At 53.6% G+C, this 9,023-nt stretch overlaps 1 long non-coding RNA gene across 1 annotated transcript; it reads left to right on the top strand.

The window, feature by feature from the left end:
- Positions 1 to 1,611: 1,611 nt before the first annotated feature.
- Positions 1,612 to 7,653, top strand: LOC123602365. Its single transcript, XR_006714461.1, has 3 exons — positions 1,612 to 1,719; positions 2,070 to 2,267; positions 7,133 to 7,653. It is a non-coding gene; the product is annotated as an uncharacterized LOC123602365 (long non-coding RNA).
- Positions 7,654 to 9,023: the final 1,370 nt, after the last annotated feature.

Below are 9,023 nucleotides of genomic sequence, written 5' to 3'. Positions count from 1 at the left end.
TGGCCAATCCAAATATCGTTTGAGATTGGCCGTCGGGCAGCGTCACAACCGAATGCCCCTAGGCTGGACCCCCAAGTTTGGGGAGCCCAGTCCACCTAGGAATGGCTGGGGGTGCCACTGCGGTAGTGAATGGTCCACATTTATTCAACAACCTTCAACAAACACCGGGGCCAGGCATTATGTTCAATCCGGGGGGTGCAAAGGTGAGCAAAACAACCCCCCCCCCTTCCCTTATGGAGGGCGGTGTCTTATAGATCGCAATGGCCAGAGTTGGTGCCATAACCCTTTCTCATTTGGCTCTGGAAAGCTCCCTGGGAGCAGTCAGGGCAGACGTTAGTTGAGCTTTATCTCTTTTTTCAGAAAGGCCATTGAAGGCGTCCAAGGTGGCAGCTACAGAGCCCGGACTGCCTTTCCCCACGTGCTGTTTACTCCGTTAACAGGCCAGGCCTCTCAGGGATGGCCATGGGGGTGCTGTCCAGACAGCCAAGGACTTCTGTCTGAGACTGCTGGCCTTGGGACCCACTTGCAGGCTGAGCCTGCAGCCCTGCCCCCAGAGGGAGGGGAGGCTGTATCCAGCAGTGGGGGGGCGGGGCGCGGGGGGCTGGCTGCCAGGGCCCAAGGGCTGCTCCACTGCGCTCTTCGAGCTTCTGATGCTATCTGCAACTAATCAGCTATTTATTTCAGCCAATTCATTATGTTCTCTTTGAACTGCGCTTCCTTTTCCGGAGAAAAGCTGCCCTGGAATTGGTTTGAACGTCAAGGGTGAAATGTGCTTGCGGGCTGCATTCCGGGGCCAGCTCTGCGCGCCTCGGCCGGGCCTGCTCTGTCACCTCGCCTTCAGCCGGGGACGGATGGGCAAAGCCCACGCGGCTCTGTCCCAGGAGCAAGCGTCCTGTCAGTCCTGCCTGCCAAGGTGCTAAATCAGCCCCGGCTTCGTCCCCCCTCCCCGACTGGCTATCTCCATCATCAGCATCAAAGCGTCCCGTGCTCCATCAGGGCGCTGGGCTCCGCAGCAAATCCTGTCTCCTGCTTCAATCCCTCCGGAGCCAGCCGCCCGTTCAATCACCCCCCAGCGCCCGGCTTAGCTCTGCTCCAGCCCTCCCTGTGGGCTCTGTCACCCCCATCACCCAGCCTGATCCTGTCACCTGCTCCACCAGCGCCCCCCTCCCCTCTGGCCTGCAGCCACCCCAGATGAAAATCTACTTCCTGCCATCACTCAGGCTCCTCTCCCCCCCTCCCCCACCGCCCTCCCTGGCATCAGATTTTACCGCCCAGTGTGCTGGGCTGGGCCTATCCTTGCTCCTCTCTGACTCCCTGAGAGGGTAATGGGAACATGGGAGGTGGGGGAAGGGGGCTTCTCCTCCTTTTCAGCCTCCAGACTCTCCCCAGGGGCTGGCAAGGTGGGATCTCACCAAAGCAAGCTGGGAAAAGCCCCAGAGCGGCGGGTCACCCTGGCCAGAGAGTGTGGTTTCCCTACAGGATGCTCTCTCCCTCTTGAACTCCAGCAGCTTCAACTTGGGGCTGCATCACTGTCCCAAGATGGCTGCCTCCCTGGGAATCCAGTTGCTATGGCAACAAGAAGGTGCCCCCCCCCCCCCCCCGCCCCAGAGGCAAGGGGTAGGGAGCCGGAGAGTGCAGAGGGACATGAAATTTGACCACGGTGGCTGTGTTGTGCCCTCCTTCCCCCATCTCAAGGGACGTGGCCCTTCTGGAGCACAGGTGGGCAGGTGTCCCACGGTGCGCCTTGTGGCAGAAATGGCAAGGGAGCCGCAGGGACGGTGCCACTGCCAGGGCAGCCTGTCATTCTGGGGGATTTGGGGGACCCGTGGGCCGCGGAGCACAGAAATAGAAGAATTCTCCTCTAAGTCCGAACCCGCGATACATCTGTCTGGCCAGAGCTTCCCTGTGCCAGAGCTGCCAAGACCACTTTATGGGAAAGGCTTTACCCTAGAAGCTGTCAACCTCAAAGTTAGGATCGTGCCCCAACTCCTGCCACTTCCCTAACAGCCCCTTTGGAGATGGCACTCATGAGTGACCTACACCCTCCCTTAACCTATTTATATTTTCAGACTGTGACATCTCTTCGGGGAACGAGCTCCCTGAATTTATGGCCAGCTGCTCAGAGGAGCGTTCCCCTTGATCTGCTCCGTACCCATCTGATGTGCGCGTTAAAGGAATCCCCTTGTGTTCGGTGCTTTGGGATTTGGTGAGCGACTCTTCATCCTGCCCTTCCAACCCTCACGGCAGCATACACTTTCATTTCAAAGGTGAGTATTTCACGATGCCCCATGTGCTCCAGGTGACTTTACAATAGTACCTCATTTATTCCTGACGACCCCGGGAGGTGGCAATTCTAATCTGCATTTCAAAGGTGAGCCAACCGACCTGCGGAGGAGGAGGGTTGACTTGTCCACCAGCTGGCACAAGGCAGAGGTGGGATTCCAATAGGTCTGGCAATATGGTCGGTACTTCTCCCAGGAGGACCCAGCTACTCTCAGGAACCTGTTTGTCCTGGAAGGGCAAGAATTAAAATAAGAGGCTTAATTGTCCCGGTTGAAAATAAGGAGAAGACTTCTTCCTCCTCTCCCTTTTCTTTCGGAGTTTTTTCCTGTGTCCTTTTCAAATGTTTGGAAATCCTTATAACGGCTAGATGAGTCTCCTGCTGGTCCCAGAGCTCAGACATTTCCTCAAAGACCCGAGAGCCATCTTTTTGAAATGCAAACATCAAGAGAGAGAGGGCACATCACTCTCCGTTCCCGTGGGAAGGTAGGAGCGTAACTCTGGTGGGTGCCTTGCTCCCGTTTGCAAAACTACCTCCCGTTGCAAATTCTGCATTTGTTTTTCCTCTGGATAAAGCCAATAAACTAACACAGATGGTCGCCCAGTTACCAGGTAAAGGCAGGATGTGTGACAAATGGCGCTATCAACACCTCTTATCTGAGGATGAGTTCTCGTCCATCATGGTGTATAAACAAGGGGTATGTATGTAGATAATGGGTTGTGGCCACTTGGCTACTGAAGGGGACCAGAATATGCCACCCCAGGGGCGCCTGGGTGGCGCAGTCGGTGAAGCGTCCGACTTCAGCCAGGTCACGATCTCGCGGTCCGTGAGTTCGAGCCCCGCGTCGGGCTCTGGGCTGATGGCTCAGAGCCTGGAGCCTGTTTCCGATTCTGTGTCTCCCTCTCTCTCTGCCCCTCCCCCGTTCATGCTCTGTCTCTCTCTGTCCCAAAAAAAATAAACGCAGAATATGCCACCCCAAAGTATGCCCCTTTGGCATATGGATTGTTTTGAGCGGAAGGCCACAGAGGAACAGCAGATGTGGGAAAACCTCTAAAATCAGAGCATAAATGGCTCTTTTGTCAAGAAAATTTACATTGATAAAGGAACATTCTGTCTTTGAATTCTCGTAGGTGATAAGCGGTGATGCCCATCGCCTTCTGGTTTAATGCGTATTTGATAAGAACACTGTTCCCTCTACCTTGGTGGAGGTTTTCTGGGTTGGGAGATTTTTTTTTTTTTTTATTTCACTTCCCCTACAGTCCCTTTGCCTTTCCAATCATAGATTCCCTGTGCTTTGAATGTGTGCCTCTCACCCCTAAGACTGGATGCTCATGGATGTTCAGGTTCCCGGTCTCAGGGGGCGTAGTCTATTCTGAATTAAGCTTTGCCGGTGTGTGAACAGGTATCTGACCCCAGCGAAGGGTGATCCCTCCCTGCCTTCTTAGGTAACTGTTAGGCCATCCCACATTTGGGGGGAGGTTTTAGCAACTACTGCTTTAGCCAGCAGAGCTGCCCACCCCCCCCCCCCCGCAACTGACATCACCCCTGTCTTCAAAAACCTTTGAGGTCTAAGAGGTGAAGTCACAACTTAGTCATGTACCCCTCCCCCCACCAGCATAACTTCTGCTGCTCTTCCAATTTATCTCCCTATTCCTTTCTGTCCCCTGCCCCGCAGATAATCCACTCAGCCTTGCATTATTTTCAAGTGCCTTCACTCACTTCATTCCTTCTGGCTTGGAATGTATGCTCTTCGGGTCTCCACCCAGGCAAGGTCTAGGTTTTCTTCAAGAACCAGCCCACGTGCTCCTCCCCCTGCAAATATCAAAACAAGACCCCCGCCAACACCTTCAGGCTGCACCACGCTATGCACAGACCTCATCTCGAAGTTTTTGTCTGGTCTGGTCGGTGTCCCCGGCTAGGTCTGTGACATGTCCTCTGCAACACACAGTTGTTTGAGGACGCGACCCATCTCCCTTTTGCATCACATCATCCAACTGCACCGAGCCCAGGGCCGTACCTGCCTACCCGACTCGGTGCTCAGGCAGGGCTAGCCTTGGGGACGAAGGTGGGTCCTACAGCCTCGGGTGACACGTAGACTGGTATAGGGTTTCCCAAAGGGGAGGAACTGAGAGGCTTTGTGTTTGTTCCTCCTCCGCAGTTGAGGGTCACAGACTCTTTCTCAGCTAATCAGCAGGTGGAAATGTAACCATCCCGACTGGGCCACCCAGCACAAGGCCTTCCTGCTCCCCTTCTCTCTCCAGAGTAATAAACAGAGTCGTTACCAGGTGCCTCTTGCAGCCTTCTGTGCTGGCAGGTTATTTATATGCAAATTTGCCTGTCTGTGGTGGTGGAGGCTCATAAACATGATAACAGAAGCTTCTGTAGGGGTTGGGACGTGATGGAGGGTGGGGAGAGGCCCTCTAGCTTCTGCGAGGAGAGTTAATATGGGATTAGCCACAACCAATTAGATGGTATCGAACCCAAAGGGACCCAGCAGCTTAGCTAAACTGAAGATCCGGCTGAGGGAGGGGGCTGTGGCTGTCGGGAGGGCCTCAGGCACTGGCGGAGCCATCCCCCAGGAAGCCAGGCTTCGGGGTAGAGTCCCTGACCCAGGCCCCTTGGAAAGGGGCCCTGAGAGGGAGGAAGGGCATGACCCTGACCTTCACAGCAATCCTGGCATCCGTGGATGCCAGCAGGAAGCATCCCCTGCTCTGCAGGTGCAAAGGTATGACAGCCCATGCTTTCGTGCCCTGGTCCCTTCACCCCTGCTCACCATCACCTCTGCCTGATAGACTGGGACCCATCCTCTGGAACTCCCCTGGGATGCCCTCCCCGCCCCAACAAAGCCTTGCTTAGCCTGCCCTGCTCTGAGGTCCTGTAGGACATGGCACACGCCTCCATATGCCACTCACCACACTTTGTCTCCGGGTCTGTCCCCCATCTGGACCACAGCGTCTGAAGGATGCACAGCGTCTGAAGGCTGGCATCATTCACCTTTGGCTCTCCGGTTCACAGTACGGTGTTTGGCACAAAATAGATGCTCAGTGAACGTTTCGGGGGGAAACTGGGAAGGGAAATACAAAGAAAGCCAAAGACATTTGGACTTAAATGCTGACATTACTTGACTACGCCCCCCCAAAGTATGTCTCCTTAGCGCATGGGTTATTTAGAGCTAAAGGCCAGGGAGAGCCAGCAGGTATAGGGAAAGCCCTATAACAGGGAAGGAGCTTTCCTTTTGTAGAGGGAATTGACATCAATCAAGGAAATTTCCATTTGGAAAAGTGTCTCTCCTGTACCTGGAAGAGGAGACTCTTTACAACTTATAAAAAAAATTTTTTTAATGTTTTATTTATTTATTTATATATATATATTTTTTAATTTTTTTCAACATTTATTTATTTTTGGGACAGATAGAGACAGAGCATGAACGGGGGAGGGGCAGAGAGAGAGGGAGACACAGAATTGGAAGCAGGCTCCAGGCTCTGAGCCATCAGCCCAGAGCCCGACACGGGGCTCGAACTCACGGACCGCGAGATCGTGACCCGGCTGAAGTTGGACGCTTAACCGACTGCGCCACCCAGGGGCCCCAATGTTTTATTTTTTTTTTGAGAGAGAGACAGAGTATGAGCAGGGGAGGGGTAGAGAACGAGGGTAACACAGAATCCACGAAGCTGACTCCAGGCTCCGAGCTGTCAGCACAGAGCCCGACGCGGGACTCGAACCCGTGAATCGCCCGTGAACCACAGGATCATGACCTGAGCCGAAGTCGGACGCTTAACCCACTGAGCCACTCAGGTGCCCCAGACTTTTCGCAACTCTTATTAGTGGAACAGGTCCTGACTTATATCTGCATACCCAGCCCTACTAAACAACTCCTATACCCCCCATTTTTTCTGGTTACCTCCCCACAACTTGCCACTTTGGCCCCAAAGCCCCCTTTTCCTTTATGTAGTCTAAGACGGAACAGGAGTCCAAGTCTATCCGCCCCTTGGGGGATTACTCACTATTGGGAGCTCTCACGTATACGTGGGATGAAGCACACATTAATACATTTCTGTTTTCTCTTGTTAACCTGTCTGTGGTCAGTCTAATTACAGGGCCACAGCTGGAGAACCCGAGGTGGACAGAGGAAAATATTTTTTCCCTCCCTACATGCTGCTTTTGTGATCTTGGGCAAGTGATCGTACTCTTTGGTCTCAGTTTCCTCATCTGTAAAATGGGGGTAACAGCCCCTCAAATGACTCTCCTATGTGTAGAGCTTGTAAACCTGACCCTTAGTTTGCTCAGTAAAGTTAGTTATGTTTCCCTTGCCATTAACGGCTTCCCTTCCCACCCTCCAGGGCATCAGGTCACTGGTGACACATTCTCTTTTCTCTCAAGGGGAGTCCGGCCCCGGGGAAGGCAATCAGGAGAGATGAATTCGGCAATCAGGAAAGCAAAGACTTGCGGATAATAGAGTAGGAAGAGAGAGGAGAATTGGTTGGAGACAGAGAATGGAAAATGAGCCACAGCTTCTGAAAGGGCCTTTTTATTGTGAGGGTGTCCCTGAGAGTAGCAGGAAGCTCGTGTGCAGCCACAGAGAAAAGGCTAGGAGTGCGGAGTGAGGAGTGGAAACCTTGGTCTGCTTTCTGGGCTGGTCAGCAAGCGGGCACCCTGTCCCTTGGACCCCTGCCCGGGGCCAGGCGGCGTCCTCCACCCAGGCCAGGGCCTGGACGTGAGGCGGGGAAAACGGCTGCTCTCAATTTTCGCGCAACCCAGGGGCTGAAACACGACTTGACGACCTCCGTTTGGACCTCGGTCTGTGCTTTCTAACTGATTGAGTTCTTCTTTCCCGTTTCTCTCTTTCCTCAGGCAAAAGACCCTGAGGGTGAAGCTGAAACTACCCCCTCAAGCAATAATGACTACCCCAGGGCAGCAAGACCCCAAGGCAATGATCCACCTGACCTTTATTGCCCACCTACGGAACCCACAGACCTTTGCCCCGTACTTGCCTTATATAAACCTGGAGGTCTTTTCAGCACTTTGGAGATGGTCTTTGAGACGTCGGTCCTCTGTCTTGCTGATGTCAGCCCCACTGAGAGCGGCTGCACCTGCGCAACTTGGGACCCCTGGAGCCAGGCACTCTAGCACCCCTGCGCCCCGGCTACAGGGCCTGATGCTGGGCCCCAAAACCCCATCTCTAAGGAATCCCTCCTTGAAGACCTCCAGGGGTTCTGGCCACTTCCCCAGCTGCTCTGTGTGTCTGTCACTGTGCTGTGACAAGGCATTATGCTCCGTTTGGCCGTTCAAGGGTGTCCTTCGACCTCACGGAATGTGCAGGCCAGTAGGAGCCATGCGCCTCGCTGAGTCCAAAGCACTTAAAAAAAAAAAATTAAATTAATTAAATTAAGTAATTAATAAAATAAATTTTAATTTAATTAATTTAATTAAAATTAATTTAAAAAATTGTTTTAACGTTTATTTATTTTTGAGAAAGAGAGAAAGAGCATGAATGGGGGAGGGACAGAGAGAGAGGGAGACACAGAATCCGAAACAGGCTCCAGGCTCTGAGCTGTCGGCACAGAGCCCGACGCGGGGCTCGAACTCACGAACCGCGAGATCATGGCCTGAGCCGAAGACGGACACTTCAGCAACTGAGCCGCCCAGGCGCCCCCCCACAAAGCACTGATTTTACCAATGAGGGAGAAGAAGCCTGACAGCCCTTGGGATGGGCTTCATCTCACACCGTGCTTTGTGGTGGGCCTGGATCCCGAGTCCCAGGTCGGAGCTCGCTCTGGGTATTTCCCGTCAGTAATATGGGGTCGGCCACCTTCGGTATCAGCCCGGGGATCTTCCTGAGCGTCAGCGCCTGGGCCGAGGAGACAGACAGGCTGCTTGGCAGCAGAGGAGCCATGAGATTTCCTCCCTCCCCTGGGTTCACAGCTATTCTCAGACTGTCTGGAAGTCCCCACTCATGCCCAAACCTCTCTGGGTCTAGTGCCTCACTTCTCAGCACAGATACTCCCTGGCTGGACCCAGGCCTTCTAAAGCAAAGAGGCGGTCCAGCCTGGCAACTTCTTCCTTTGCCTTAAGATATACAAAAACACTGTCGGTTCCCCCTTTGGGTAAGGAAAGCCCAGGCCTCACAGATACAGTGGCTTGGCTCCCCTCCTGGGGAGGGAGTGAGGAGGAAGAGGGGTGGAAATACCTTTCATTCTTTACCAAGGAGCCTGCAATGGAGAAAGCAAGACACAGCTAGTCTTTCAATAGGCTATTCTGCCACCTAACATTCTTAAGCCACCCCGCCACATTTCTAGACGAATCTGATCATGTCTCCTCTCTGCTTAAAATTGTTCAATGGCTCCCCAGTGCCCTCTGGATAAAACCCAAGCTCCCACCACATAAGAACGTCATGATCTGGCTGGAGCTTACTTCTCCAGCCCTGGGATGACGGCTGTCCTTCCTCCCTCTGCTGCGGCCAGATTATTCTGGAATTTAACCATGTGTTTAACCCTGGCCGGCATAGAATGCTTCCTCTCACTTGGTCCCTTAGACAAGTAGTTCCTTCAGCCTGGAACACCTTCCACTCTTTGTTTTAACTCCTCTTCGTCCTCCTTCAAGATTCAGAGCGTGGGCCTGGCACGGAGGGGAGACTCACCAAGGCTAAGTGAATTCCACCCTCGGAGATGCTCTGGAAATCCGGGGTCGCCCCCTCCACCCCCCCCACCCCCCATTTATCCAGTGAACCGTATCTGGAACTTTG

This window comes from Leopardus geoffroyi, chromosome D1 (assembly GCF_018350155.1).
Source record: "Leopardus geoffroyi isolate Oge1 chromosome D1, O.geoffroyi_Oge1_pat1.0, whole genome shotgun sequence".
NCBI lineage: Eukaryota > Metazoa > Chordata > Mammalia > Carnivora > Felidae > Leopardus > Leopardus geoffroyi.
The sequence above is the reverse complement of the archived record's forward strand: the minus strand, read 5'-3'. Positions and strand labels throughout refer to the sequence as shown.